This window comes from Corvus moneduloides, chromosome 5 (genome assembly GCF_009650955.1).
Source record: "Corvus moneduloides isolate bCorMon1 chromosome 5, bCorMon1.pri, whole genome shotgun sequence".
NCBI lineage: Eukaryota > Metazoa > Chordata > Aves > Passeriformes > Corvidae > Corvus > Corvus moneduloides.
In genome coordinates this window covers 47,178,928-47,204,982 of record NC_045480.1, presented here as the reverse complement: position 1 = coordinate 47,204,982, position 26,055 = coordinate 47,178,928, and the positions used below count along the sequence as shown (strand labels likewise).

The 26,055-nt window shown below is 38.2% G+C and overlaps 1 protein-coding gene across 12 annotated transcripts in view; it reads right to left on the bottom strand.

Moving 5' to 3' along the window:
* Nucleotides 1-26,055, bottom strand: part of FAM160A1 (family with sequence similarity 160 member A1) — an 83,748-nt gene that overhangs the window by 39,775 nt on the left and 17,918 nt on the right. For 7 of the 12 annotated variants that reach the window (XM_032108265.1, XM_032108271.1, XM_032108275.1 and 4 more), the window contains one exon: nt 11,745-11,799. The exons of 4 other annotated variants lie outside the window; for them this stretch is intronic. The gene's annotated coding sequence lies outside the window, so the exon portion shown is untranslated. Of the gene's footprint in view, nt 1-4,791; nt 4,817-11,744; nt 11,800-26,055 lie in introns of those variants that run through there. One more of the 12 variants, XM_032108267.1, reaches the window with a different exon arrangement.

Genomic DNA, 26,055 nt, shown 5'->3' with positions numbered 1-26,055 from the left:
ATACCTATCATATGACAAATTCTGTTAGCAGCATAGAATCAGAAACTTCAGATCAGCCTCCAGTACTTAAGATAATAAACAACAATAAGGGAGACTATGGCTTTCTTCACAAATTCTGATAGAAATCAGTGATGTAAGACTCTCCAGATGCACGCAAAGTTCTAGGATGTTACCACACACAGCAACCCAAAGCTATTTAACCCACTACCCTCCTTTCTCCTCTAATCTGTTTTAATTCTCTGTCTTTCGTAGCCTTTGCAATTTTCTGTCTTCTTCATCTTTTTTCTTCTTTTCTTCGTGCATCTTTCCTATCCCAGCCTCAGATGCTACTCCACAAACATCACGACAGGATTCTTTCCCTCACCGCCAGACAGGCCCTACCCTATCTTTTAGCTCCCTAAACAGACTGCTTGGGGGTGGAAGTTCCATACTGGAGTTCAGATTCCTGAAATACTGCCTGCTTCTCTGCAGCTAGGAAAAGACCTCAAGTGAATAGAAATGGTACATACCTTGCCACCCATTCAAAATACACCAAGATGCCAAGAGGTCCAGTGACAGAGCCACTGTTATGTTTCTGTGTTCAGCAGGAAAGCTCACTTTCCACAACAGTGCTATTTAGTTGATGTTTACGTAAGAATTTATAGCCATCACTGTGGCGCTGAACATTCAAGTCCTGCCCTTGTTAACAGCTTACTGCCTAGGCAGATGACTGCTACAGCCTGCGCTTGGAGAATGGACATCTTTTCCCACACAAGGATATTCTAAGTCCAGCCGCCACATACAAAGAACAGATACAGTCCCGGTGAAAGACGCCTTCAAGACAAGTAGATGCCCCCTCATCTCCAGCATAACAACCCCTAAGGTCCTATTTATCCAAGATACTTAAGAGCTTCTTGCTATTTCCAAGTCCCAATTCGGGCACACTCAAATAGCAACACAGTGAATTCTCAGATACAGAAGTCATCAAAAACATTTTGATTCAAATTGCATCTTTGTCAGAGTTAGATCAGAAGAACAAGGGTTTTCAGTGTTGCCAACTCTAGAAATGTCTATGCTACCAATCACAGAAACCTTTTAGGAAGGTCCCTTCAAGCTGATGTTTCATGAATCCTGCCTGGTCCACAGACTGTGTTTGTTATTACAGACACAAACAGACCAAGACCCTGTTGCTTGGTAAAGATCTTAAGGAGTATGCGACCAACAAACTGTAAAACAGCAAATTCATCTCCAGAATTTATGCCCTATAACTAAAACCTGCACCTAGCAGAATACTGCACATACATACAATCCCAACATTAAAGCTGCTTACCTCTTTAATAAGATAATCACCAAAAAGATAATTTGTCCTGTGGTGACAAACAATAACATCTCTAATGTTTCACTCTGAATGTTTACTCCTACTTCAGAAAAGTCATCATAAACACACTATATAGAGAATCAAATGAAGAATAAAAATGGCAAATTTAAATTACTAGTGGAAAACAACTTGCCTGCAGCAAACGTTGACAAGGGCTTAGTTCACTTGCCTCTGGCCCAGCTATTGGATCAGAAATCTGAGAGCAGTTGAAGAATGCAGACATTATCCTCACAGCAGCCCAACTATGGCTTTTTAATCATCTCTAATCTGAAAGTAACAAGACAGCATTGCAGACTGCAATGTGCAACAATATTTCTAAGTTCAAATCAATTCCCCTAAGGAAGCAAATATTTCCAGTTTCAAAAGCGTCTTGGGATGCTGGGATTTCCTTACTAATACAAAACACTAATAGACTGTGTAGGCTTCAAAGACTTCAAACTCTGTAATAGTGTTTCAAAAAGCTTTTGACAACTTAAGTGGTCACAGAGTAGATCCTAAAAACAGCATCCCTATTTAAAAAAGGTAATTGAATTGGAAGAGAGACTATCTTGTAAGATACATTTCAATCTAACAGCATGCTGTAGTTACAGCAGTAGCAGACAGACTACATTCATTGTAAGCAGATTTTGTTACTGGATTAGGTTTTCTTGATTTTATTGCAAGACTAAATGTGGAACAGTAACTGCAACATCACATCATTCCCTGTGAATTAAATCTCACTCCAATTAAACAAGACAAATAACCCGACCATAATGAGTCCAAAGGTGACAAAGTAAATTAATTAATAAAACGCAAATTCATGGAGGAAAAAGTAGAAGTGAACTCAGGGGCCACTAAGAACAAAAGTAACCATTATTTTAATCAGTTCATTATTAAAATTTTACAGTAATTTAGCCTTTTGTCTCTGCTAAATCCTGATGAAGTTATTACTCCACCATTTGATAACCTGACAAGTGTGAATATACCTCTCATGCAGTCCATTCAAAATTCTACTTCCAAAAGTCACTACTCAGTTTAATACTTTGACTGTGCCATACAGTAACAGAACCTTCTTAGCAGGTAAATCTTTCGTATCTTATCTATCAGTTGCTTAACCCTATCAGAAGGTCAAGTCCACTTACATATGCCTTCTAGAGCTATTTCAGAAAGCCTTACTACAACTCGGCCTATTTCCAGGTGAAGAAAAGCAGCAGTCCAGAACTGCATGGGGTAGCTTTAGATGAGATGAGATCCCGTCATTGGACTCACGGGAGGATATCTGCATTCAGTTTTCCTTCAGAAGCCTAGAAACCATCAGCTCTTTTTACAGGGCTGAACACCCCAATCAAAAGAAGTACTTATTTTACTGCGAAGTACACTGGAAGAACAGCCTAGCAGAGAATCCCTTGTGGAGTCTTCTCACACTGGAGTGTCTCTTCTCAAAAATTTCACTTTTGAATTAAAAAAAAACTAAAACAGAACAGAAGTTGGCAGGATTGGGATTTCCCAGGCAATGTATAACAAAGACAAAAGATACACAGCCTAATACAGTAATACAGTAAAGAAGGCATAAAACATGCTGCAAGGCTGTGCAATTTATCAAGGTTGTCTTCTGTTGATTCATTAAGATGCCATGCTCAACAATTCACAAACACAAATGAACCTCTGTTGTCAGATACTACACACCCAAAGCTTTCCACCCTGTCAGTTCAGGTACACAAGAGGCAACAGAGAAACCTCGATGGCCGTGAAAGAAACAGCTTATATCAAAACTTTTTCATGGATCAGTGTAGCATAAAGGGGCTTGAAATTACACCACTTCAAAGAAGCAGAGGAAAATTATATGGTCTTGCTCTTAGCTATGCAAGTCTCTGATAAGTGAATGAGGGAAGGTAGGAGAAAAATGAGTGGCAAATTTTAGCATGCCTCAACTTAGTTTCAACTTAAAAGGGACCTTGTTCAGGATTTGTTTACTTCTGATTGAAAAGAAAGCCTTTTGCATGAATTTGTTGGATTTTCTTTAGGGACTATGATCAGGGAGAGGGTTTAAATCTTATTAACAATACTGTTTCAAAGGAAGACATCAATCCTTTCAAAAAAAAGGATTCATCCTGCTTGTGGCAAAGTTTTGCTGCAAAAGCAAAGCCTGTGAAGAACAGCCACGTCCCCAGCCTTAATGATCCTATACAATCACCACAAGGGTGCAGAAGGCTTACAGGTTCTTTACTGGAGAGCAGGTGGACTGTTCTGGGCAACTGAGCAACTGTCAGTAGTTAAAAGTCACTGCATCAAGGAATCCTCATTTTCATTAAGTCCTACTATCCTTCAGAAGATCTACTAGCAAGAAAACGGAAGATTATTAGAGGAACCATTTAAACTACATGAACAATTATCTTCCTTCTTCACTTGTCCTTTGATGTTTCAGTGCTGCAGTCCCAATTTGTCCTGTCTTTTGTCCACCTCAAGCAAGCATTTCACATTTAGGCAGCTTTCCTCAATCCAGCTTTTCTACTCAGTATTTGCAAAGATGCTAAGCCTTCCATGTGTAGGTGGGACAAGATATGTTTTACACTGATAAAGCTATCTGCTTAAAAGCCTAACAGAGAACAAGTCACCACAAATTGTAAAGCAATGTAGTTAATCAAAGTATCAATCTGTTCTCATCAAGCACAATTTAATCCAACCTGCTAACATGAAAGTAAGAATGTCTTGTGCCTTGTCCCCACAGAGACTGCCTAACGATCCCTCTCATGAGAGCAACTACACACACGTATTTTATAATGAGAAAAAAATCTTCCTGTCCCATCTACAGTCAGCCTGCTTCAGTTAAAAACCACAATTCATCTTTTATCAAATGTCTGGGGAGCTACACTACTCACATATTTATTGTAGATTCACATTAGCTCAATTGGGCTACCACTAAGCTCTTCATGTGATCTGTATAATCCTATGGTATGATAACATTAGGAGGTCTGGGTTCCAGCACTAAGTAACTACATGGTTCTTCAGACACATGAACAGGCAATTCCCCCACAGCAAGCAAGCAGCAGTGACACCCCAGGGCCCAGCTGACAGCCCCAGCCCAGCAGTGCTACACTGGCATAAACAGGCTTGCTTCAAGGGCAAGCAACAGCATCAACTCCTGCTGGCAGCCTATCCACTGGGACACAGGCTAAGCCACACCCCAAGCCCTCAGAGACTCCTGCTGCATGGGTAAGCCAAAATGAAAGAACAGAGATGCCAGTTAGGTAGTATGGTCCAAAATGCATTGATGGATTAGGCTAAAATTACAGACAGTGTATCTAGGACGGTAAACAGCTACCCAGAAAACACAGTTCATCAAAGGTCACATTACCAAAGTACAGAAATGGCACTGATTGCTCAAGAAAACAGGAATTAAACAACATAGAAAACTTGACAGAGACCTTGACCTGCTCAGGAAAGGCTCGATTTACCTGTTACACCACAGGGTATCTTCATCTACCACACACATTGTCCCAGAACGAATGAACTACATAATCATATCCCTAGGTCACAATTCTGAAGCTAGAGAGACAAAAAAATATGGTTGTTATTCTAATTGTATGACTTGATCCTTTTTATGAGAGATAAGGAATATAATAAACCTGTTTCTCTGTTGTATTTGATGTCCTCACATTTAACCTACTACAGAAAGCCAACAATTCAGTAACAATTAGTAGCTCAAAACACAGATTACATTGGTTAAAAACTTAATAATAAAATAGCAGCTAGGGTTCTTAAAATCCAAGATAGATACCTCTCTATTCCCAATAGCATTCTGGCACAATATGACTGAGGTGTCTAGTCTGCTAGTAGCAGACAGGTGGTGCAAAAGGGATATTAAAGCTAAACTTTAAAAAAAAGCCTTAAAAATAGCAGTTTAGAAAAGTTCTTTTCTACCTACATACTAAAGAATGCAGATGTCATTGAACTGAAATTAGTTTAAAAGCTTTGCTTTGCTGGTTCATTTCCACATCACCACCAAAACTGATGATCCCAGAAAAGACTGCTTCCTTAGAAAACCAAGTCACAAAAATGTCCAGGGCCCACAGATCAAAGCATTTGGTGGTGTACTGTGTGAGACAGACATTACAAGCACAATAAACCTCAGTTTAAAATTTCGGACTGTAAGTGTGTTTTCACACCAAGTTTCAAAGAGAAATAAAACAACCCCAAAGGGCACAGCACACGTCACTGAGTGAAAGAATCTACCTTTCATTACTTCATTTATAGGTGAATTGCAAATATCACATGCTATGTCTAGACTAGTAATTTTTTGTCATAATTGAAGTGAATTATTGCTAAAAAACAGTTGTTGCCAAAGTCCTCATCTTTACTGAGGATCTGTAGAGGGTTTATTTCCAAACTCATCACTATCCAGGAGTGGGAGGGAGCAACACATCAGAAAGCAGACATTTGACAAAACCTACTTTGTGTTCTGATAATGCTAGTGGAAGAAAGAAATCAAAATGATCCATGCATTCTGTGCATCAATTTTGCTTTCCAAGATAATTCTGACACCTTTGTGACACACAATCCTGGCCCCAACATGCTCATAATTTAGAAAAACCACATGTTTCCTGAAGTTGTGATGTTGGAGTGATGGAACATTTTTTCTTGTTTAGATTGTTTTTGAGAAAGGTAAAACTGTTTCTGAAGCTAAAAGTATAGAATAAATTCATAGGAAATTATTAAGTTGCCTTTCTAGAAAGCCTTCCTGACAGGAAGATGAATGAGACCAGCAAAGCAATAGAAGACTCTATAACCTGAAGATTTAAAACTATTTTTAGAACACTAGCATACAGAACAGGAAATACTACCTTCCCAAGAGAAAGATGGTCTAGAAAAATGTTATCAATATACCTGTAAATATCATGTGTAGATTACAGAAAACAAGATTAAGCTATATGTTTTATACTAATTTGTAAGACAATTTTTCAAGTGATTTGTACAACATGTCAAATTACTCATTATAATAAGCATAAGAAGTCCAAGAATAATGTTCTCAAGCCTACGAAGTGACACTACAGAAGATGTGTGTGCTTTCAGCACTAATCACAATAAAATGCAAATACACACATATTCTAAACATTCCATGTTTCATGATAAAGAAGCCATAAACTTTTTTTTTAATTTCCACACTGAGTTTATTTTGCAGGTTCTAGATATAGTTCAAACACAAGAATCAGCAGTAAAACACCATTAAGACTATCATGATTATTTGATCAATAAAGAAACAAACCTAACAACAAGCTTCCCATGAGGATTGTTGCCAAGTTTTCACTGAGAAAAGAACTTCCATTCTGCAGATGGAATTGCTCTCTTGTTCACATGCACATGATGCTTTTCTTTATCTTTCTCTTTAAAACTAAAAGTACTAGAAAAGGACAAAATATTCCACAAAATCAAAACTGTTATGTATAGAATGGTTACTGCATAGTTGCTAACATAATACTTAATCTATAAGGATATTTATTTCTCCTTCCAAAACTTCATTCACAATACAAAGTTCTCTTTTTCCTAGAAAAAATCAGTTTATAACTCTATCTAAATTTAAGTAGCTATCACACAGTAAAACCCTTTTATACCTCTCAATATGTTCATTATAGTAGATGGACTATAATAATTGACTAGATAACTCGAATCTGTCATTTATCTTCTGTACACAGTTACTGAAACTACTCATTTTAGGGAGAATTATCACCCCAAGCTACTTATCCACCAAGTCAACATTATTTCCTACACTCTGAAATTATAGCATGTTAGTGACATGATGAACTAATGAACAAACGGACTGAGCAAAAGCATATTGTTACAGAGCTTTAGGACAACCGTCTCAGTGCACTGTAGGATGGCAGATGCCTATCACAAATTACTCCTCAAACCTACTCAATTTAATGAGCTACTAAAATCTGAAAGGTTATTTTCTTATCTTGCCCTGTGTACATCTATCGCCTCATACTAGGTAGGGCCTTGTGGCAAAATGTTATATTTAGTGGATTGATACTTTTAAATATAAATGTATTTTTGTCAGCTTTCTTCCCTACTTTAAAAGAATTAAAAGAAGGATAGGAACAACAGAACACTGTGAAGCAATATTGTTTGCATCAGACATTCCCAATTTAGCTCGGAGAAAGCTCCAGAAGCTAGTGAACTTCCTTTGTCCTAAATTATGCTCAAGTTTGACAAAGAGAAAAGCACTTGCAAAATTCTTCTTATGATTTTCAATTGTCAAATTTGGGCAAAACCACTGAAGTGTTTAAAATGAGACACAAAAATCATTATATCTCACTGTACACTGAAGAACAAAGGGGTGGAAGAATAAAAAGCGGGGGGAAAATGGCAAAATGAACACTCCTTACAAAATCCTATCCTACTCCTCCAGCTCCCTATCCCCAAAGCACAAAATCCCAGGTATTTGTCTCATAGGACACTGCACTGCTCTCCCTCTCCCTTTCTATTCCAACCCAGAGCAGACAAACAGAAGTTGAAGACACATGTTATATTAATTCTTGTAACAAAGTCAAGAACTTCAATAAAATAACACATCTGTGAGCACAGTTCAATGAAAAAACAACCTCACCCCCTGCAGTACAGATTTTAATAATATTAGTACAGATTTGCATGTTGGGTGGACTTCGGCAGACTAGAGTCTTCTATATGTAAGTTAAATTTTTTGCTTTTAACACATATGGTAATAAATTACATATGTAATATTACCATATTACATATGGTAATAAACAACAATTGATTGTTGGCATTTTTATGATGTTTAGTGCATAAAAAGCCAGATCAAAGAAAAATCTACATGTTGTTTATATTTCCATTTCTATTTAGTTACATTGCATTTTATACAGGTGGTAGGTGTCTTTCCCTTGAAGCTTCTCCAGCTTTCCTAGGAATAAAATTATTTGTGTCATGTAAACAGTGTTAAGTTATCCATTATGCAGAGTGCAAATTAGTTCTTCATCTCTGATCTCGTAACATAAGGCTAGTCTACTATGAAAATATTTTAAACTCTTACACCACCTAGTCTTCTGCAACTGAAAACTGAGTATCATTATGGCATCTCCCATTCCTGTGAATGCCTTTCCCTGGATAATGAAATATATGAATGCATTGGCCAAAAATGAAACATATATAGTCTATACAACACCTGTCTTGGATATATTGCCACCATGCAAAAATAAAAACTGATAAACAATCAAAGGAACAATTTAAAAAAAAAAAAAAGGTTGAGATAATCTGACACTTTAATAACAATTCTGTATAATTTTTTTCAGTCTTGCCTTTGAACCTTTGAGAAAACATGAACAGAAATACATGTGTCTTTCTAGTCCAGAAAGGAATGCAGATAACTAGCACCTCTCACACCCTGGAGAGTAAAAGAAGGCAAATAACCTAACAAATTGCAAATGAAGACTATTCTTCCTACAAAGGGAGTGTTCTGCACAACACAGAGCCTCACAAATATAAAAGGTGGAGCAAATATCAGATTCAGGTAAAATAAAATCAAATTACTATTTATACTTTTTAAATAGTAATAAACTTGGAATGACCAATACGGAAAGCCTAGTAAATAAGAGTTGGATGTCAGCCCTGGCAGGAACGCCTCTCAGCACAGATAACCAAAAGTCAAACCACAGCCTCTCCCACCGAATTTTGTAACACCTACAGAGGCTTCCCCCGGCGTGGGAAAGCACAGCTTCCACCCATCAACAGGTTGTTCATTCCTGCCTGCACAGTTCTGAAAGTGGGGAGTGTCTGTGTATATCTTGGGGAAACCTGCTGCTTCTCAGCTCCACTTCTGTCCTCCCACGTAAGGCTGTCAGAGCTGCAGAAGCTACATTATCCCACAGTCAGATCTGACACCAGTCCTCAGAGATCTCCACAGGAGAAGTGCAAGCTGAAGACACAAGCAGTTCCAAGAAGCATGAGAAAGTCTGTGTATGCACAGGCCTTGAACAGCTGTCAGCTATAACCACAGCATGTTTGGAAGTGAGACCTCCTACTTTATTCCTGAGGACATGATTCTTGACAATGAATTGAAAAATTTATGATTATTTTTCCAGCCTCTGAATTGTAGAAAGCGTATGTCAAACCAATTTTTTGTTTTGATGCATCAGTTATGAAAGTACTCCAGAATATGCAGAACTGTTACATCGTTCACCAGCTATCCCTCTGCTAAAACAAAACTTACAGTATTTCTACTATCACCACATATACTGCCGTCTCCATTCTCTGTTTTATCTTCACCTTGCCCCACAGATAACATTACACTTGCACAGTAATTCATGCCACAGCCACTGCAATCATAAAGTCCTTCCCTGCTGTTTCAGAACTGTTAGGCAGTTCAGACATCCCTGCTGTTCTCAAGCAGACTTTTACTCTTTTACTTTTACATCACCCTCAGTCCTGAGTGTCACAGAATGTCTCAGGAAGCCCTTCAGTGACTTTATGAAGCATTTGCATACAACCAAGTGTCTGTGCTGAAAAAACTACCTGAAAATAAACTGAGTTTTTAGTAAGTCAGCACAAAACCAAATATATATGACTAATGACAAATTAATGAAGGATAGAAGAAAACCCTGCCCTTGTGAGACCACACCTCGAATACTGCACCCAGGTCCACAATCCTCAGCACAAGAAAGATGCAGACCTGTTAGGGCAGGTCCAGAGGAGAGCCACAAAGATGACCTGAAGGCTGGAGCACCTCTCCTACAAAGACAGGCTGAGAGAGCTAGGGTTGTTCAGCACGGAGAAGGCTCCAGGGAGATCTCACTGCAGCCTTCCAGTACTTTAAGGGGGCTTACAAAAAGGAGGGAGAGCAATTTTTTACAGACAGTGATAGGACAAGGGGAAATGTTTTTGAACTACAAGAGGAGGGGTTTGGATTAGGCAATAGGAAGAAGTTCTTTACTCAAAGGGTAGTGAGACAGTGGAACAGGTTGCCCAAAGAAGTTGTGGATGCCCAATCCCCGAAGTATTCAAGGCCAAGTTAGATGAGGTCCCAAGCAACCTCATCTAGTGAAAGGTGTCCCTGCCCATGGTGGCAGGACTGAAACTGGATCATCTTTCAGGTTCCTTCCAACCCAAGCCATTCTATGATACTATGAAAGCCTCTCTTCAGGAGTGCCAGTACCAAAGGCACATACAGCTGCACAACAATCAGCCTAACTGGAAAGAATCAGTCCCCAAAGTTGCCAACACTTTAAAATGAAAACCACTGGATCCCACGTGTACAGATGGAATGCCTCTCCATCATCAAACTCAGCAGGACTGGGAGCCAAATCCACGGTTTTCTCTAAATAGGGAAGAAACTGACTTTTCTCTGTGACAATGTTATCTACCAACAGACTTGACCATCACTAAGATCAATGCAGAAAATACAACACAGTACTGTGATGGGTGACTACTAGCATAGTCCATCTACCCCCGAAAGTAGTCAACAGGCTCTGTGCATCTGTGCGGGCAGTAGCTATTGCTATTAAAATACACTGCTAGCAGCTGTCCCATCTCACATTCCTCAGCAACTACAAAGGGATTTGAGTATCAATTTAACACAGTATGGTAAGACAAGAGATTCCCCTTGCACCTCTAGCAACCATTTAAACAGATTCTCTCATGACAGACCATATGTATCTGAAATACTGCTTTAATGTTGCTCTAGAAAGAGATGCAAACATTAAAAAATTCAACCTGAGAATGAATAAATTTTTCAAAATAAAAGACCACATGGAAGCAAACCTGAACCAAATTAGCTTTCAAGTGGAATGACTGAGTTTTGTTGCCTCAGACACCAGAATCAACCCTGTTCACTCCCAGTCAGTGAATCTTACCAACATTTACTGGGAAACCTTCAAAGCTTAAAAATTTCTAGAAGAACTGAACAAATTTCTTTAGACTTAGACAACACTGTATGAGCAACTTGCTGGGAAAAAGCATCAAAACTGGACTTGCTAGAAGAATTCAAATGCGTTCAATTTCCTCTTACTTGGTCTGAATAACATGCAGGGCACACAGTGATCATCATCACGAGCTGCAATGGTAACTGCTTGCACACAAGAGCTCAAGCCACTAGACTTTACTTTCTCCTCCAATTCTCTTCCTTTGTACACAGGCCTGAGGCAAATCACTCAGCTCAGTTTCTCCCTTAATACAAGGGCCACAGACTTTTGGAGAGCTCTGATTATTATTAAGGGAGCAAGTCAACATTGTTCAGTTGATTGTCTGGCCATTTACCTGTACCAAAAACTCTCAGAATCCCTATGCACCACACTCTTAGACTCACAGACTACACACTTAGACTTACAGCCTGCATCACAAACTCCTATTTGGCAAAACACTTCTAAACCCAGAGCCTACGGGCAATGAATTCTCATCTTACCTTCATTTCTGTATTTTGGCATTGTGCAGAAGAGGTAAGACACAATCAAGGCTCCCTAAATGAAAAAAAATAAATACATGAAGTGTTTCAGAACACCAGTGGAAGAATTTCATGCAACGTAGGGCTATTATTAGATTGCTATTTTGCTTAGCAGATCAGAGGGTATAATCAGCAGATGAGGCAGCCATGATTTGCGAAGCACAGCCTTATTAACGACTAATGAGATAAATGAGTTAAAATTTACATTTTGCTCCACTGATAAGGTTGATTGGCACACTTAACTCCAACACCATGGTTTGAATATTAAACCCACTTATTAATGTCTAGTAAAGCTAATTATAATGCTGAGTGGCATTAAACTGTAATAACCAAGCAGGATGTTAGAATCACATCCTTTAGTATTACTGTAGCTCTGAAGTTAAGTCTTCTGCACCTGGAAATAAGCACCTGTTGAGCTCATGCTGTGGGGGAGCGCAAGCCTTCTGTGCCTTTTTCCTGATCCTTCTGAGAACCCAAAGCCATGTTCTAACAATGCAACAGGCAGGTAAACATCGCATGTTACTATGATTTCAACAGTGTCTCTCTTACTGCAGTAACAATAAAGATTACGTGACAAATATTTTTGTATCTACAATATATTAAATTACACTTGACATATACTTTCTAATCCTTAACAGAAAAAGAAAGCACCGAGATACTAACAAAATTAACAACAAAACCCTGGAAACCATAGCTGTTGGGTTTTTATCACCTTTTTCACCATCTTCTGTCAAAACTACAACTATAAAAGCACCTCCATTTACTGAAAAGGATACTGGAAATATACTTTAGACCTTAAACTAGCCTATATATTTTTATGCCACATCTATGTAAGCACTTAAACAGACAAAAATCATTTTTAAGGATACGTAAGAGGACAAGGGCCATAATATTCTTTCCATTTTAATCTCCGCAATGTATTTGTCCTGTGACAGCAGTGAAAAGAAGGCGAGATGGGATAATTAAGTGCCAGCTATCCATGGATCAACAGTAACACATATGAGTGTGAGGACTCATATGTGCCAGCCCAAAAACAACTTACAGTCACAGCACAAGCTTGAGAAACACAGCTCCTCTGGGATCTCTCCATCCCAACACGAGAGTGGTGCTAGCTCTCCCTCCTCTAGGAGAGTCATACACAGGACTGCACAACTGCCATCATTATCTTTTCAAAGGAGAATATAAAGAATGACAACACAAAGCATAAAAACACTACAGATAAAATCTCCACTTTTTATTTGTAAGGTAATGCTCAAAAGCAGACATTCATTACACACTAAAAAAGGCACTGCAGAACAATTAGATTTTTTTCTTCTGTGGGGAAAAGTGAAAAGGCATTTGCACTGTGACAGTAAAAGAAACTAGCAGAGCAAATCATGTGTGAAACATTAAATGCAACTGCTTTTTTGAACACACTTTTGTTCCTTTCAATTTATCACCCGAATTAAACATTCAGCTTGTAACACAACCCATTCCACTTTCTTCAGCCCAGCTTTAAAATACGGGCATGCCGTGTTTCAGCAGTAGAAGCAAAGAAATGCTGTGGAGGTCAGAAAGAGAAGATTTGGTACACAGCTTTCTGTGGAGCATTCCACTGCACCCCTGCTTGTAGGAGGCCATGGCATCACTGCCTGGCATCCCCAAACCTGTGCTGCAGATGGGGGGAAAAAAAAGAGAGCAGTCTACTTCAGTGGTAGATTCTAGTGCCACAAGCTCACCAAGACAGCTAAGCCTCCACCAGACCCCTTCGGTATGAGTTATGCCAAGGGAACACACACCCTTATCCCCTCCCTCCCACTCTGCCATGTTCCTGTGGCGCACAGCAGTTCCAGCAGCCAAACCTAGAAAAGACTGTTGAGAGCTCAAAGTATCCCTCACAGAAATCTGTCTTGAAAATGGATACTTGTGACTTCGGAACAGCAGAAGCATCAAGTCTCTTTCCCTAAGGGAAAACTCTGCCAGCCTGATTCCACAGGAGGAAGTCTCTCTACACAGGTTCTTCCCACAGAGTAGAAAGTGCCTCTGCAGTCTTTTTCCTGTAATACATTGTGCTGGATGTGGCTTTTCCCAAGCCATTTTATGAGTATGGTTTGTTTACTAAAAGCATAAACAGAGAAGCCCCTCCAATTGCTATTTCAACTATGCTAATGCTAGGTAGGCATTCTGAATCTAAATGTTTCAATACTTCTCTGCATCTAAAATCAACAGAGACACCTAAAGCATACTATATTTTTAAAGAGGAGACAGCCAACAGCACAGTATTCCCACAGGCAGGCTTGTCGGGAAAAGATGTGGTAAATAATTAATTTTCCTAGGTTAACTTGAGTTCCAGACTAGCATCTGTGAGCATCAGTGCCATGGAAAGGCAACAACTCTAGTTTGTATTCTTGTCCAGTAAGGAGCTTTGCCTTAGGTGCAAGCACTGACAGCAAAAGTTTTACCATCTCAGAGACAGAAAAGGTAAGGAACACTTATACAAGTCCAGCAAAATCTCTTCTGTGAAATTCAAAGAAACCAGAAGTCTTTGCTTGGCTACTACTGTTTTTTGAATTATTTCCTTCTTTGACAGATAATGGGCCAAACACAGATAGATGCTGAGCACTGATGTCAGACTGCAGCACACAGAAACCTCCAGTATAATCTACCCTACAAATAATTAAAGACATCATTCACTGCATACCATGCTCTCCTTTTCTGCATTACAGATGTTTGGCAGGAAGGGTGGGGACAATTCTCAATACAGGGAAAAGGCAGAACATTCCAGACAAATCATCTTTTTAAAACTGATCTTAAGCTTAGCAGTTTAACACACTGAGGTTTCAAAAAGTACATAAAATGTTACAAATACTACTGGAGTACATTCAGTATTCATGGCTTGAAGTGACCAAACTTTTATATACACTATCAACTGTGATCTAATTCTTCTGCTGCTTCTATTAGTTGCCTCAAAGGTGCTAGCAGATCATAACAAAGAATAGTTCATACAATCATGAATAAGTTGGCAATAAAGAGAAGATTTTGCAGAAGGTAGCTCATTTTCCCTGGAAATGGTCCATAAAAATGGACTAAAAAAAATCTAAAAAACTATTTCAGAAACAAACTTCATTAACATATTGTTTATGCATTAATTTTCTGACAAATTAGGTGTTTCTTAAGTAATTCTCTACCTGCTGGTACCCATAGAGGGGATGGAAAAGTCCCTTAGGCTTAGCTTCCTCTTCAAGTCAGGGAACTGAATCTAATACCCAGAAATTTTTTCTTCCAAGTTTGATTTTATTTCTTGTGCATCTAAACTGCCTTGACTGTGTTCAGGAGCAAAGTTGATGGCCCTCAAGATCCTATCATTTCAGTCAGCTGAATTTTTAGAGGATCAGAATACAGTTATCTATTTCTTTATAATGGAGCTGCATTACAACCATGATAAAAAAATAAGAGAAATGTTCTGCTCTGTTCATTCTAATCAATAGATTATGTAGCTCGGTCACAAAGCAGAAGGAATTATGAAAAAGAAAGTAATCTTTAAACTATTAATATTGCTAGAACAACTTTTCTTTCAGATACACAGACTCCCACCTCTCAGACACAGCTAATAATGTCAGAAGCTCTGAGATTCATACGGTCAGAATGACTAATATTTACATTAAGCAAATGTATTGCCATAGTAACATAGACACCACAGAGCTATCTACCTGCCACAGCTCTCTAAATTATTTAGCATGCCAATACTACAGTGACACTGTGTAAATGATCACATTCATTAAGAGCAGAGTATGTGCTGAAAAACTGAATGTTAGACAGCCATATTTACTGCCAGGGAAAAAAAAAAAACCAGCACCAGTATTTAGGAAAAAAAAAAAAACCCAAAGAGGTATAGAGGAAGGTTCCAGCCTGTAGCAGAACAACACACCTTGAAAATCGTCATCTAAAAACATGTTCACATCTGCACCCCTGCGCAAAGCAACACAAACAATAATCTCACTTACGGGACATAAGGCTGACCCACTGTGACCAGAACAAACTGAGATTTGAGTTACTTCCCAAACTACATTTTTGGGATAGTCAATAAATTTGTTTAATTTGCATCTTATATTGCCAAAATATTATTCTACATTGTCAGGTTCCAAGAGCTAGTGCATAGAAAATAGAAATAACTATGACACACCCTCAGAACATGGTTGATCTTCAACAGTTGACAGATTTATAGTGAGGAGAGAGGTGCAGTACTTTGGATGATGGTCTGCCACTTCCTCCAAGCAGTAGATGATGGCAGGGATCTGAGTGGTTTGTGTAAGCCACTATCCTCATCCTGAGTTAACACTGTTGGAAACCTCAAGCACTTTCTGCACTACGAATATGTATGCATATCCTCATCATCTGCAGTGGCAGAATCAATGACAGGTGGAGAAAACAAAGAGAGACTTCAGGTCAACCCTTGCAACCAGATGGATTTCTTAATAATTTTTATCAGCTATAGCCCCTTCTTTTGTTGGACACAAATCACGTTTTGTTCACATTTCTCTTTGAATTCAAAATAACAAAAAAAAAAAACCACCTAAGAAGCACAGCACAAAGATCCAGGCACAAAATTAATCCAACCCAGCTCCAATCCAACCAACTCCTGTTCTCTCTGATTTTTTTAGTGCTTCATAGGCTTAATTTTCAGTATGTCAATGCAAGAGAAAGCTTTAAATAATTTCTTCTACTACATTTTTATGAAAATAAGTCTGGCATACACCCATCTCTTATTATTCATTTGCACTGAAATGCCACAAAGTCCTACTTAAATACATTTTCATGGCACTAGCAACAAGCAAATCCAATCTCAAACCAATAGATTACTGTAACAGAGACTCATGTAGAATTTAATCTTCAGAAACAGAATTTTCAAAATAACGAAGTGTTTGGAACATGCGGTTCTCCAGAGAGAATACTGCTTAAATAACAAGAGTCTGCTTTTCTTAAGCAATTTACTTTAACTAAGACTTGATCAAGAACTGACTTGATCCTCCACAGAATGTCTGGAAAGTATAGAGAACGGCACCTTGCTTTGAAAGCAGTTTTAGAAAGCAGCCTCATGGAACCCAATAGCCAGACCAGTGAGGGCACCTCAAATATTGGTGCTGGAGGGCACAGGTGTGGTGAAGAACACCAAAAAGTTTAGTGCTGACAGAGGTCAGGTCACCTCCCTAAAATATTTCGGTTGTGAACCTCTGTTTGGAGCCTTCACTCAGTATCCCACTTGAGACTCTGAGTTTAACAGAATGTCTGCTGGTTTTAGAGAAATGTCTGTGAAAGATGAATACTGCTCTTAGGACTGTCAAAATATAAAGGATCATATGAGAAGCAACTGACTAGTGGACTAATTAACAGTAAGGAATAGAATTATGCAAAGCCTCCAGATTCCAGGCAGAGCTATCAATTACATTTACATGTTACAAATCACCTTGCTGATGAAGTGCAAGCTGGAAATAGGAAGTCACCTTCAAGTATTCTGCACCTTAAGGCATATTTGTAATGGAGCCAGGGGGATATCTGCTTAGTTGTTGGAATTATTTTAAATGTGCACTAATACTCAAAATGCATCTATGACAATTGAGCACCCAATTAAAGTGGCTGAGATAAGCCTTGACAATTCTAGATAAGAAACACTAAGCAATTAATAGAGGTATCCAAACACTAACCTTTAAATCCACTTAGGTTGAATTTTCTCTCACAACTTGTATCTTTCAAGCTTATAACTGAGAGCACTAGGAAGGTCAGTCCTGCTACATAAACCACAATTAATTCTAAACACAAACCCTGTGTTTTGTTTTCAAGCCAACAGTGAGTAGATGAACCAAAAAGCAACAGCAGCCCACCGTGGCTGAATTTCATTAGGTTTGGCTCAGCATCACTACCACTGAATCCAAACTGTTTTCTACAGAACAATTCAAGTAGCAGCAACACAAAGCACTCATCTCCACAGGAGTCCTTCATATATCAGATGTGGTACCATTCACAAACCAAGTCTACGATTCTGCATGTTGCTAGATTATGTCTCCTTACCAATGTGGCAGTACAAAAAGCAGAGAAGGCCCTGGCTCTGTGTAAGTCCTGCTCAGCACTAACTAAAACATCTCAATTATCATTAGTGTGTTCTGCACAAATCCAGAACACAGCCTCATATTCGTCACTGTGAAGAAAACTAACTCCACCTGAGTCCAAAACCAGCACAGTACAAAAATCCTAGATCTGCAGAGCACTTTGTCAAAGAACCAAATAACTTCATACAAATCAGAGTTAAGAGCTGATGCTGAGGTTTTGTTTGTTTTCGAGGTGTTGCAGTATTTGGGTAAATACAACTTGCAAGAACATCCTATGTGTTCAAATGACTCATCAAAATCCACAGGAAACAACCACAGCAGACTCCCTAGCTATAGCTGCGGATTGAGACCTGCTTTTATTTTTACTAGAAGCCCAAAAAAACTACTTCCACATTCTCCTCTCCTTCTCAGCCAGGATGGGAATAGAAACCTTTGCCAGGGTTAGCTCAGACAGTGCCCTCTCGCACGCTGGAAACTACTTTTATACATAGCAGGGAGACTGAAGAGGTAGAACAAAGCTTAGTATTACTGCCTCAAGCTCAGGACTTTAAAAGGAATACAGTCTTTTCCACTCTGCACACCACAACAACTCAAACAACTCCCTAGTGCAGTGAACTGTGTCCTTTCCCCTTCCCTTCTGCCTCAACAATAAAGAAGTATCACTGTCACATCCTCTGACAGAAACTTCCCACCCAGACTCAGCAAACAGGATTAATGAAGAAAACAAAACCAACTTTTTTTTTTAATAGGCAAAAAGTGATGGGAAGAAGTAAAGAAAAACAAAAATGGAAAACAAAAGATAGAGTTATATGATTTACAGTGCTTAAAACACTAATCAGCCTCTTCTGTACTGTACCTGAGTGTTAAAACCCCTACCATCACCCTGCACATACACAGCAATACACATCCAAGCCAATACACGTTGCTGTCAGGAGTTGAGCTGCTGCATACTTAATATGGAGGCAGACTTACTGAATATGAATTTCTAAATTCATGGTCAAATCCCATAAGTGCCATACCTAAAGTATATCAAGTCCTCGATATCTACAACTTGAACATAAAAACTAGAGTTTGAGATGCAGACATCTTTCTGTTCAAAAAAAATTGAACAATTACATATGCATTAAATAAGCCTTATGCCATAAATGTCCTTGATTCTTGATGTGCCAAAACATTAAAAAAACCAAAATAAAACAAATCCCCCATAGAATAAAAAGCAAATAAAGAAACAAAACCCCCAGACATGGGACCAGCTTACTATACATTATTAAAATGCCAAGCACAGTAGGTTGTTAATTTTTCACTTGAAGTAACTGCATAACTTGGTTGGGGAATTATTCAGTTCTAAAAACTCTGTAGCCATTCCATTTTCACCTTTCATTTTCTATCATCCACAAGTCAAAATCATGTATGCAGTTTAATGAAAAGTGCATAAGTCCTTGAATACCAGATACAGATGGGATGAGCTGTGAGTGATTCTCACCGAAGCTAATAAGCAAGAAACCAAAATAAAAATTGAAATATACAGAGATACTAGTATAAGCATAGTAAGTCAGTGGTATTTTTATCAAAATGAAAAAATAATTTTTTCTTTCTAGAAACCCAAGATACACTTTCAACCTTTTTGTCATCTATCCATGCTATGCATCACAAAGATAAATGGTGATAAGCGAACGGAAATAGAATGGTGATAGATGAAAAACAGTCCCACTTAGGAATACAAGCAGCTTAAAGAGTACTTTGAGTATAAACCTAAGTGTATGAGCAAGAAAATAACTACCTGTACTCCACAGACAAACACAGCACATCCCCGGGGATAGATTCCTTTTCTGTGAACACTCTCATGCTAATTGTGCAGGAGTCAGGAAAGGATGTAGAGTCAACTTGTGGCAACTAAAATATTTAACCACAAGAGATGTGCATTTACCTAACCACTGCTCTCCTGCCTCACACAAAAAAGGTCTCTGAAAACCTCTTAGGACTTAAGCAGTCTAGAAGATGGAAAATGTACACACACTGATCTCCTTTCAAAAGGATGTGATTGGAAGATCACAGATTGGGCTACTCCACCTGGGCAGCAATTTAGAGGCACAGAGGCTGTCACCTGGTCACTTCCACAAGTAAGACCCTATCTTTGCATTCTCTGCTCAGGCTGCAAGCATGCTGAGGGGAGGGAAGATGGTGGCATCTTCTCACTCCTGATGAACGTAAGTGGGAATCCCACTTGCAGGGATCAGTTGTTCCAACAAATCCCCTATGGATAATTTAAAGACAATTATTCTACATCATGAGATGCTTACAGCTTTTGTATGCTACTACAGAGAATTTTGTTAAGAGGCTCAACTAAGATAATATACCATACAGGTTTAAAATGTAAGATGTAAAAAAGTATCACCCAACACAAATTCTCTAACTTGACAGGAGAAGGGGAATGGGATCTATGTCCTCCAAAAGTATCCAGCACCAGGCTTGTCTCAATTAGATTCAAAGCCCATATTGTTTCAGAATACTTAAGAACTTCTGTGGAAGCTAATAGTGACATGGTAAACGAAACATGATGACAGAGCACGTTGTCTTACTATTAGTAACATGCTAGGCAATACAAAAAGAACAACACATACATCTGAAAACTGCACCTACATGACCTCCCCACTTTGCATTTTAGAAGATACAGATATAAGACACACTGCCCTATAACAGTTCAGATGTTTTTCTGGAGTACATATTTGTAAGATAATCATGCAAACACTAAAAAAATTTCCATAATAATAGGAAAAACCAAAGTATTCATAAAAGAGAATAAGTAACTCTGCTCCAGATTTTTTGGTTTTGGTTTGGTTTTGCTTTTTGTTTGTTTGAGGTGGTTTTTTATCATTTGGTTGAGGGTTTTTTTGTTTTGTTCCCCCCGCCACACTCAGGAAGGGTTTCAGGAAAAGCCACAAGTTCTGAACAGGCTCATTCACAATACTGATTCAGCTGCTGTATTGCCTTTCAAAAGTGCCAGACCAGTTTTACCTCATTTCTTTTAGGAAAGCAATGCAATGGGACAATAACTTCATCTCCCAAATTAACTATTGTTAGATACCCAGCTCTAGGCAACTGGCTTACTCGCTGCAAGCCCTTTATTCCTACCCTCCTACTAGTTTGTATTTCTTAAAATGCAAGATATGATTCACTTTGACTGTAGTTGCTTCCCACATATTCATTCATCTTAGTTTGTCTCACTGGATTTCTTCAACTGCATCTCATTAAATAGCCTGAATTTTTCTTTCCAGCTGCATGCTAGGCTGACTTTCAGTGAAATGAAGGTAGATTTACACCAATAAAAGGAAAACAGAATGCAGTTGCATGGTCTTAAAGTTTAAGATGCAACAAAGCTTTCTAGGCTATGAATTTTAATACCCAAAGATTAGCAATTCATCTTCGTTTCAGTTGTATCCTTCTAGGACAAAACAGTTACCTAGAGAATCCCTGATAGGTTTTTTACTAAAAGCATTGCTCCAAAAGATGCGGTGAAGGAGCAGAACAGTTCACGGCTCCCACAGGAACGAGGTCCTATCCCATGTCCCACATCCCTGGCACACTTACACAGTACTTACTGCTCAGTTCACAAGCAAGTCAGTTCAGCAGCAGCTCTAGGAAGAGTAAAACAGAAGGGAGTAAGCCCATGTCACTGCAAACTGGGAACAGAGCCTGGGAAGGCTGTGCAGCGTCCACCCTGGACAGAGACTCCATCAGCTCTGCTGCTCCTAGAATTATTCCCTGATTTTTATTACCATAACTGCATATTTAGAGTCAACAAGCCAGATTCTGAAGATTTAGAGACAGTAATTAATGCTGTGTTAGTTCTTCAGCAATAATCTTAGAATAATTCAAACTTACCAGCAGCAAACATGTTCAAAATATCACCAGAAACACCAGATTCCAGGTCTCACCTAATTCTGAACCGACTAATGTAAGAACAATATTCTCTGCCCTAGCAGCCACTGTACCTCTGGTAAGGGACACAAACTGATAAAAGAGATGTAAAGAAATACTATATGAAACACTTGCAGAACTGGACAAAAATTCATTAGGTATACTGAATATGACCACTAGGGAAAACATTTCCAGAGATTAATCTCTTTTTGCAAATAAATTAATAAAAAAATCATTATTTTTCTAGAGTAAACTTTTCGCACCCTTTCCTCTGGAATTGAAAGTCATCTGGTTTCTCAAAGATTGCTCTACTGTTTTATTTCTCCAAAATTAAACCTTCAATTCTGCATTTAGCCAATTCCAAGCTAAGCACGACCCTTGGAGGCCAGCAGATCATCTTGCATCTCACACAGCTAAAAGTAGGACTGTGACTCTCCCTACCTGGCCAAAAAGAAAAATAACCATGGAGACAGCAACTTCTCATCTATTCTATCCCACCCTCAAAGATTCTTGGCACGGAGGGAATCAATTCCAAAATGCATCTACTACGGCACCAGTAAATAAACTAGTTCCCACCTTAAAATGCACTTTGGTGTAGAGGTGACACAGTTTTGAAAAGGAAAACAGACGGATAATATTGCAGTCTTAAAATAAGGAGAGGAACAGGAAAGTAAGTTGTCCCTCTAAGGCATAATACTTTTCTGACTTGCTCCTGGGATGATGCCTACCATTACTTCCTTAATCCCAGCAAAATAAAGTTTCTGTCTTGCCATCCATAAATTGCAAAAAGTTATGCTGAAGTTTCTAAGTTGTTTTCAGAAGATAAATACTTCAATTACTTTGGCTTTTGAAAGATTTTCCCTGTGTCATGACCTTCATTAGGACTTGGAACTGAAAGATTTCCTTGGTTATCAAGTCCCCCTCATCTGTTATCATAATTTATAATCCTTCATAAATTGATGAGGCTCCAGCTTTTTAATGTTCTCTTGCATTCACTGACGATACTATGACATTTCCAAAGCAGTGAACTATTAGTCCACACACTTTTTGCCCAGTATCATATTATAGCCTACTTACTCACTAGAATCACCCACAGAATGACATTATAGTCAGAGTGTTTTACGAGTCTGTTTTTGAAATTAGAAGATAAGTAATTAGATCTTTAATGACTGTACTGCAACTTAAATGTTAAGGTTACCGAATTCACTGTAAAAACTTCATTACCAAAGCCTCTTCAAAAGATTCATTTTTTCCGTTGCAACTGGTTGTTCAAGGGTGTACCTGAGCAATTATATCACGAGGCTGAAATGAAGGTTCCTCTCTCCAGCACATCCTGCAACAGTAATACTCAGCTGCCAGAGTGTAGAAAGCATATTTTGCATAGGTCACTTGATAATCCACAACATTTTAGAGATCATCAATGTAATTTCAACACAGAGAGAACAAACTCTCAACTCAAGCAAAGCCCATTAGGATGCAAAAAAAATCAGCAAAACTGATTAAATAGCAACATCCTGAGATAGAGTTGCGGGGTAGGGTTTTTTTTTTTAATGATGTTACATGTCTTCCCAGTATAACTGGGCAGCTATTAAGTGAACAACAACTATAAAGTGAAAAAAATGCTGTTGAACAAAATCAATATTAAGTGGTACTTACACCAAGTTAGTTTCTAGTACGCCTTTTTATATCTGAAGGATCCCAAACTTCTTCAGAAAGCTCTCAGATTTCAATTGATACAGTGATTAAACTGACTAACACCAACAGCTCTTCATTGGAACAAAATATTGATGTTGGTAAAGTAAATCCCAGAGTAGTGCCAATCAAGTCAAGGAGTTACAGGAATTTTATCTAGAAGAATACTGACTCTCGGTCAAAGTTTCAATATCATTTCAGGTTAGCCTCCTTCTGTAGTAGGTTAGTCCCTTTAGCAAAAGATTCAAGCAAAGACATTCACATATTGTCACACACTGACTCTGTGCCACATCTAGAATACAGCGAGAGATTTTCCCTTCCTCTTGCATATTACGTTCCTACTAGGAGAGAGGCAAAAATCCCATGTGTTTCATAAAGCAGTTTCTGTGCAAGCTTCAAAAAAAAAAATCTTCAAATGAGACTAGCAGTTAGCTACACACCTTTGCAATATGTGGAAACAGCCTACAACAGAACAGCTTGTGTATAAAATGCACTGCAGCACTTTACTGGAAGAAAGGGGAAGCTTTCAAACTGAATGGACATAAAAAGAATACTACAATAAATCATATTGCAAACTACATGCTAGTTTCAGTAAGCAATGCATTATATGCATTATATCAGGCATGCATTATATTTAAATAATCACTTCCACCTTTTGTTGGTTAAGATAAGCTACAGTTTATTTCCGTTAATAGACCCACAAAGTAGATGAAACAAGTATTCTGCTTATCTTGCATTTTGCAAACTTGAGCATGTGTGTGGCAATGGAATAAATTACTTTACTCCCAGCCCATTTCTTCACTTTAAACCTCAAGCACTGCCAGAAAATCTCATTAATCTAATCTGGGTAGCAAAAAGGTTTATCCAAAATTCCTTTTCAATAATGTTATACTTACAGTGTACAAATCCTTGTTTTAAAAGACTTACAATAGAAATATTCAATGTGCATTTCAGAACATTGAACTTTATATGAAACAAAGGCCACAAACAATGCTTTAAAAAGCCCAACAGTACACTTGCAGTAGATGCAATTAATTTTTCATTAATCCAGTTCTATTTGTAGCAAACCAGAGTTTTAAAAAATTCCGATTAATCAGAAAATTGAATGACAATATACCTTCATAGCTCTGAAACATACAATACACAGAGTCCTTAAAAAAATTAAAATTAGTATGTGATACACAATTTAGACACCCGGAACTTGGATCTTGCATTCTCCCTCCTCTGGATAGCTCTTCTTCCCATCTCTCCATCTCTGTTCCTGCTCAAGTGACAATTTGTGACAAATTACAGAACTCATTGTTACAGGCCGTAAGAGTTACCAAAAGCACTGATGATTTTTAAAACAATTTTGAAATAAAAAGACAAAACCCACTGAATTTATAGAATTGAAAGACTACTAAATAAGACCATGGACTGCAGGTGGCCAAGGACACTACCATATGCTGGGACTACGCACATATTCTCCTGCCCCCTTCTCTCCCATCAACTCCTACTGTGAGGACAGCTCAACTTCAAAACCCTCAGTGATCCCCACTGCTCCATATACAACAAACACATCAAACATCTCCATTGCTTGTCTGATGAACAAGAAGCTTGTCTGATGAACAAGAAGCTTGTCTGACAACAGCTACAGAGAGGTTTCCATGATATGTTTCTATTCAACCCAACGGATTCTAGCGCTGCAAAACCAAAATCAAAATCTAATGAACATTTAGCCTTCCAATTCAATCTGTTCTTGCAGGCCTATATATTAACAGCGTATCTTACTCTTCTTCTCTTTCATTTCTTCTAAGTTTATATTTTGAAATAATAATGCACACTCTAAAACCATTTAACTAATTGACACTAGCTTTACCTGAAAACCCTCTTTGTTTTAAAAAATATCAGGATCTAAAGAACAGTGATGCACAGGAAAACGTGTCAATTGAAAATTTGATCCTTCGAGATTTTGTTCTACAATCTTATTTGGTATGAATCTTTTTCCTTCTAAGATAGCTGTAACCACAATGGTGGGCTTTTCCTCCAAATAAAACATAAAACTGCTATGTTGATAATAATCAGTTTTATTATGAAAAACATAATCAGTTTTTTCCTGGTTTTCTTTTTGTGGTTTCTTTATGTCTATCATAAAATCTCTGAATTTCTAACATCACATTAACCAAATATCCTTTATTCAGAATGGTTACAAATTCCCTTAGGTTTTATAGGGCTGCTACCAAGGACAATTTACACTGATTTAGTACTAAGGTGTAGCCAATTTTGAAACAATACCTACTTACCATGTTTATTTCCACAAGACCAAAGTTAAGAAAAACTGTTGTCACTATGATCAGAAAACCAGTTGTACTTTTCTATCTCCTCATGCCAGTGGCCTCTATCCACCATTACACACTGCTAACTTCCCTGCACTGTGCTTAGTTCTTCACGGCAAAATATGAACTTACCTAATTAAACTCAAGACACAAGCAATGACAAGTAAATCAAGATGGTTGGACAAAACATTCTTTATGACTTACCCTGAAACTTAACAATGAATAGCTCACATTGTGTGATACATACATGAGTTTTTTCCTTAT